The sequence below is a fragment of the Panicum virgatum genome, chromosome 9N (assembly GCF_016808335.1).
Source record: "Panicum virgatum strain AP13 chromosome 9N, P.virgatum_v5, whole genome shotgun sequence".
Taxonomy (NCBI): domain Eukaryota; kingdom Viridiplantae; phylum Streptophyta; class Magnoliopsida; order Poales; family Poaceae; genus Panicum; species Panicum virgatum.
Genome location: NC_053153.1, coordinates 19,177,172 through 19,183,171, shown reverse-complemented (window position 1 = coordinate 19,183,171; position 6,000 = coordinate 19,177,172). Strand labels below are relative to the sequence as shown.

At 43.9% G+C, this 6,000-nt stretch overlaps 1 long non-coding RNA gene across 2 annotated transcripts; it reads right to left on the bottom strand.

The window, feature by feature from the left end:
- Window positions 1-1,060: 1,060 nt before the first annotated feature.
- Window positions 1,061-2,903, bottom strand: LOC120690697. 2 transcript variants are annotated; one of them, XR_005681870.1, is made up of 7 exons: window positions 2,551-2,903; window positions 2,200-2,298; window positions 2,009-2,065; window positions 1,864-1,908; window positions 1,654-1,736; window positions 1,506-1,556; window positions 1,061-1,165 (listed from the first exon to the last, which is right to left on the bottom strand). It is a non-coding gene; the product is annotated as an uncharacterized LOC120690697 (long non-coding RNA). The 2 variants fall into 2 exon arrangements; XR_005681871.1 differs by having other exon boundaries at window positions 2,248-2,298.
- Window positions 2,904-6,000: the final 3,097 nt, after the last annotated feature.

Sequence of the window (6,000 nt, the reverse complement as noted above, 5' to 3'; positions counted from 1 at the left end):
TTGTCTCAATTCTCGATACTATTCGTCCAATTAGAACACAATATCATCTTCAGATAATATTATATTTTTGCATGATATAAATATTATTTACTTTCACTAATTTTGCATTACTAGGAGTGTTGAAACATTAAATTACAAACAAATAATCAAGTAATTTGCGAATTGATTACATCATTGTATAGGCTATTACTGAAAAGACTTTTGAATATTTTTGCATGGATCAAACTGAATTTTTTTTGATTTATTATGAATAATAGAAGCATACTAACATATAAACTCTATAAGCTACACATAATTGATAATGGTAGCATATTTGTTAATTTACTTCAATTGCTATTATTATTGTGTAGATATAATTACTATAATTATTGTTCAGCTTAAAAAATTAAGATATAAATTTTTGTTATATTATTCTAATTATTAAGTTTGTTATGAATAAATTTAAAAATATTAAAAATTTAGTGTAAATGGGAACTGATTGGCCATTTTTCATGGAACACGTTAGTGCCGGCTAGCCTTACCAGCCGGCACTAACGTGCCCTCGTGACGTCAGATTGGCACGTTAGTGCCGGCTAGTAAACCTAGCCGACACTAAACTGCGAAAGTTAGTGCCGGCTAGGATTACTAGCCGGCACTAACGTGCCAATCTGACGTCACGAGGGCACGTTAGTGCCGGCTGGTAAGGCTAGCTGGCACTAACCAAGCCATCTCCCGCCCAACAAATTACCCCTTTCGCCAAATTTTTCAGATCGCCCACAAAACCCGCCCGCGTGCGCCGCCGCCTTCTTCCCCGGCCGCCTTCTTCCTCGCCCGCGCCGCCGCGCACCTCGGCGTCCTCGCCCCACGGTCCGTGCAGCCGCCCCTCGAGGTCATCCCCCGCCGTCGCGGCCGCCCGGCTGCCCCCACCGCCCCCCGACCACGCCGCCCCTGCCTCCGCCGCCGCGCGCCTCGTCGTCCTCGCGCGCGGCCCGTTTCGCGCAGCCCGGCTGCCCCCGCCGCCCCGACCACGTTGTACCTGCCCCGCCGCCGCGCACCTCATCGACGTCCACGGGCGCGGCCCGTTCCGCGCAGCCCGGCCGCCCAGCTCTGCCCCTGGCCGCCTCGAGGTCCTCCCCTGTGCCTCGAGGTCCTCCCCTGCCGTCAAGTGGACCTTCTACCGCTACTCCTGCAAAAGCTTCTGCAACTCCTATTTGATTTGGTTGCTCTAGCTTTCATTTTGTCAGTGCCGTTCTTCTAGGTTCCAATGAAACAATACTTGGGCTGAAACAATCAGTTACATTCCATATTTGGTAGTCTTTTTTATGCATTGGAACATTAGTACAAAAATATGGACTGCTATGGCTTAATTGTCTTCTGGGAACATAAATACAAAGGAATGCGCCATATATTGGAAACATCATACAACGTGACAATATAGGTCAAAGTATGAAATTCCTGGAATTCCTGGAATTATTAGTTGCTAAAGAGTATGAAATTTTGTATAGGTCAAAGTGCAGTGTCCTTACCGGCACATGGCAGAACTGGGAGAGTTTCTCCTTCACATTATCCTCCAATTCCTGTTAAGACACAGTTTCAGTTTATAAGTAGTGCTCAGCAAGGTTGACTCATAGTCTACCAAGATGGTGTGCAAAAATAATTAGTTTGATGATTAACCTTTGTACTGCGGCAAGCTAAAATATTTGGGGTGAGCCAAGTCCCCTTAAACCACGTACACTATGCTGAGTCGGCTTTGTTTTCTGCAGGAGCAAACAACACATATAGAGACTTAAGGTCAGTGGGCCCAAGCAGATTTGTCCAAACAATAACATGTAAATCTTATGATTAGTAACTAGACAGTGGGACATAGCTAATGGCCAAATATACCTGCTCACCAACGACATTAAGAACTGGAACAAGACTAACATGCACCTGTCAAACGTCAAACAAAAATAATGTAGAAGTGAGACCATCACTCCTGCTTACTCACTGAAGATGGACACTGTATGCATCAGACTGTGAAGCTTCTCACCAACACGATAGGAGAATTGACCCAAAACTTCGATAAAAGGCATAGATTCAATATCCCCTGAAGATGTTCAAAATGCAATCAAACAACAGGTAAACCAGCTCTAAAATGCTAAAGGGAACAACTATAAACAAATAAAAAATATTTTTTTGGAGGTGATCAGTACTAGAAAAAAGAATAAAGGCAGAAGTTACCCAGACAGATGAAACAAAATCAAGTCCGCATCACGTGATCCAAAATACCTGGACAGTCTTTCCCAAGTATTCCCCCTTCCTCTCCTTGTCAATTACAGACTGGCATAAACCACAAAATTATAATTTATAAATAAGAAAAGTCAGAGTAGCTTTTTATGCAGGGAAGAGGAACTGTATGTACAGAATCACAAATGTGACATGTTCGTTCTTATTATCTAGATATAATTGCATCTGATGAACTTGATATTAGAACAATAACTTCAGGATTAACAGAACGACACTATCCTAGCAACTAAGCAAGGTACTACACATATTATGGCACCAATGTTTGAATGCAGAAGGAAAAAAAACCTGAAAATGTGAAGCAACTGTTGCAACTCAGAGTCACCGGGAAAGAGAGCTTGTCTTCTGACTATTTCAGCTGCATTAAAAAGTTATGAACATCACAATCGGGTAAAGGTTTTCAGTATAGATGTGGAACCCTTCAAAATACATCATCTCTTAATTAAGAGCAAGGTCAAATTTTAAGTGTAAGGACATAAATTCAAAGATGATGTGGACAATATAGATTCTGGCGCAGTATTAAGTTTCTTGTACAAGGACATTGGTTACTGCATTTTTTACCCAAACATTGTACATATAATGCATCAATTATTCAGTACAAGACAAGGTAATTGGGCATCAAGACTCAAAAAGGGAACATGCATACCAAACATATAAATTTCTCTTTCCAGTTCCATTCTATTTCTGAATTTACAGGATATAGGAATCATAAGAAGAAACAAGATAACCTTTGATTTAATAGATGCTTTGTAACCTCATATAGTATGTGGCTTGCTGTTTTTTTATTGTTTCAGGTAGTGGAAATGGATCCTACGGACAACCAAGACGAGTTAATGCACGAGCTCATTCGTGGTAGTACTGGGCACATAGCTCCAGAGTTTGATGAGGACGAGAACGATGGCAGCCAATTTTTAAACTTGCATTATCATGGCGACGAGGAGCAAGATATTAGTGGGGAGGAAGAAGGAAATGTCGAGGAAGCCGAGGTATAAAAGTTTAGTGATTCTTTCAGGCATCAGGATAAACGTTTTGTCAATATATATGTTAGGAGCAAGATATTGTTTGTGACACATGCGGCCCAGCTGCGAACTATTTGTGTTATGTTGCTAGCTTTGTTGATGATTTCAGTCCTTGTGTAAGGAGTCGTGCTCCAGCTAAAAAATCTTATGAATGTTTCAGTCAATAAGTTACCTAATATCATGATAATTTTCGATCTGGAACCCTTGCTTGCGGGTTATGAAGGTTACGCATACCTGCCGCGACGTCCACTAGTTGCTAGCAACCCGCTTGATAAATTTGCGATTCTTTCAGGCATCAGGATCGACGAATCCTAAATGGAAACGTGGCTCCAAGAGGAAGATGGTAGGATGTACGACCATCACGGAGATCAACGAAGCAACCGGCGAGCCACTAGCTCCTGGTCAAATTAAGACAACATTTGTAAATCAATTGGGATATCTTATTAGGGAATCTGTCCCCATAAAGTATACGCTTTGGAAGAGAAATAAAGTCTCTGATCGACCTGAAGATATCGTGCCAGATTCAGAGAAAGATTTGTTATGGAAAGAGGTGTCATTGCACTTCAACTTTCCCCCAGGCAAAGCTGACAAAATAAAGGGATGGACATTTAAGAAGATGGCAATTCAGTTCGCCTCGTTCAAGAAAAAATTGGTGGCAAACTTTGTCAACAAGGGCCTCACACCAGATTTTGATAAAGTCTGGAAGAAGCAACGAGAGTGGTGGAATGAATTCGTGAATTACAAGCACAGTGCTGACAGCATGGCAGCCTCGATTCAAGTCAAAATGAATGCTAGCAAAAAGAAAAACTTCCATAGACTTGGGCCTGGAGGTTATAAGATTGCCATTCCGAAATGGGAAAAGATGGAAAATAATTTAATTGTAAAAGGAATCGTACCGCAAACTTTGAGTTGGCCCAAACGAGCAAGGTATTACTTCTATGCTTATGGAGGCACACTAGACCCCGACACTGGAATGTTTGTGACTAGCGACGTACTAAGAGAGGCTGCCCAAAGACTCGAGGATGCAATGAGGCGTACCGAAGAAGGAACCTTCCAGCCCAACAGAGAGAATGACGAGCTGACTTACGCTCTTGGGAATGCGGAACACACTGGACGGACCCGAGGCGTGGGCGTAGTTCCATGGAAATATGGCTTTTCGGAGATCTCAAAACCTACCGAAGCCGATGTAGAAGCAAGGCAGTAGTGGCTGAGAAGATTCATAGCCTAGAAAACCGGATAATGTCACTTGAGGCAGCAGTTGGGCAACGCTCGGACCAACCAGCTGCCAATGTGGAGATCAGCCCCTCTTCTCAGCGTCGTAGCAGTGTTGCTTCCACGGAGCACCCTAATTTGGGTGCCGACAGGCCGAGGGACCCCATTGACGACATCACCGTTAGGACCCAATGTGAGCTTCTGGTTCTTTATGGGAAAAAGCTTAAAGTTTGTGCTGAGGGTTATGCGGAAGTCCAAGAACAGGGCGGGACAATACATTGCCAGCCGATTCCTGAAGGATTCGCCAGAGTCTTTGTTGACCGAATTACTGAAGAACGCTGGGAAGACATTGACCTCCCGATCCCTATAAGTCCTGAAGAAACAGAACTACAACATGCCGTACACACATGGATCGCGTGGCCAAAGCGCGACATAAGATTGGTGCAAGCAGACACGGATTCCGCTCGGTGCTCAAGGCAAAGATCACCAACGCCAGCTGACAGGAATCCTAGTGTTGGCCCACCTTCTTCACCGCCTGCACGGGACCCCAGTATGGATCCGCCATCACCAGCCGCACAAAGTGAGCCAATTCCGGCATCATCACCAGCCGCACAACAGAATCAGAGTCAGCGACAGAAGGCATACATGGTACCTTCGGTCCAGCCATCTCAAAAGCAGCAAAGAAAGAAGAAAAAGAAGGCTCCAGAAGAGGAAGAGGCAGAAGAATCGTTTCAAACCTTCTTGCTGAAGCGCAAGCTACTAAGGGAGGCTGCGAACAAGAAGCCAGAAATAGATCCGGTTGCAAAGGCACACTTTGTTAAACACTTCATTAAAGATCCCACCAAGGAGAAAGAAAGAGAGTCGGATTATGATCGGCAGATCAGAAAGTGCTACAGCAAACCCAAGAATCGCCTGATTAATGCAAAGACCGTTCCCCAGCTCGGAGAGCAGTCCAAACAATCGATCCCTCCGTTGATAGTGCCGCATGAAGACTGTCCCGATGAATCAAGAGATCTGTTGACCATGGCTGGGATGATATTGCAAACTGATCTAACAAGGGCTCAATTGCTTGGGGAGGCCCTACAGAATGCCCGCGGCAGGAAAAAATTTGTACTTGGTGAACCTTTGATATGGCCAGAGTTGCTACCATTCCTACCAACGAGAATGGCCGAGTTACACAAATGGTATGCCGTGCAATCTAAAGCTAGTAAATTAGAGATGTTCCCAGCTCGGATTAAAGATGAGCATTTCTGGCGGGGGGCAGATGATGTATATATCGAGTTTGCATCACTCTACGATTTATACCATCAAGATGCCCTTCACAAGTCCCTCGTCAGTGTATGGTGCATGTAAGTATTGTCTCTCGTTTCATTATTTTAGCCTTGTGTGTTGACTGATCCCCGTTTTTCTTGTGTCTCGTAGGTCAAAAATTCAAATTTGCCGAAAGAAGAACTTCCATAACGTCGGGTTCTACGACCCCGATATTATACACGAGAAATCGCTAGCG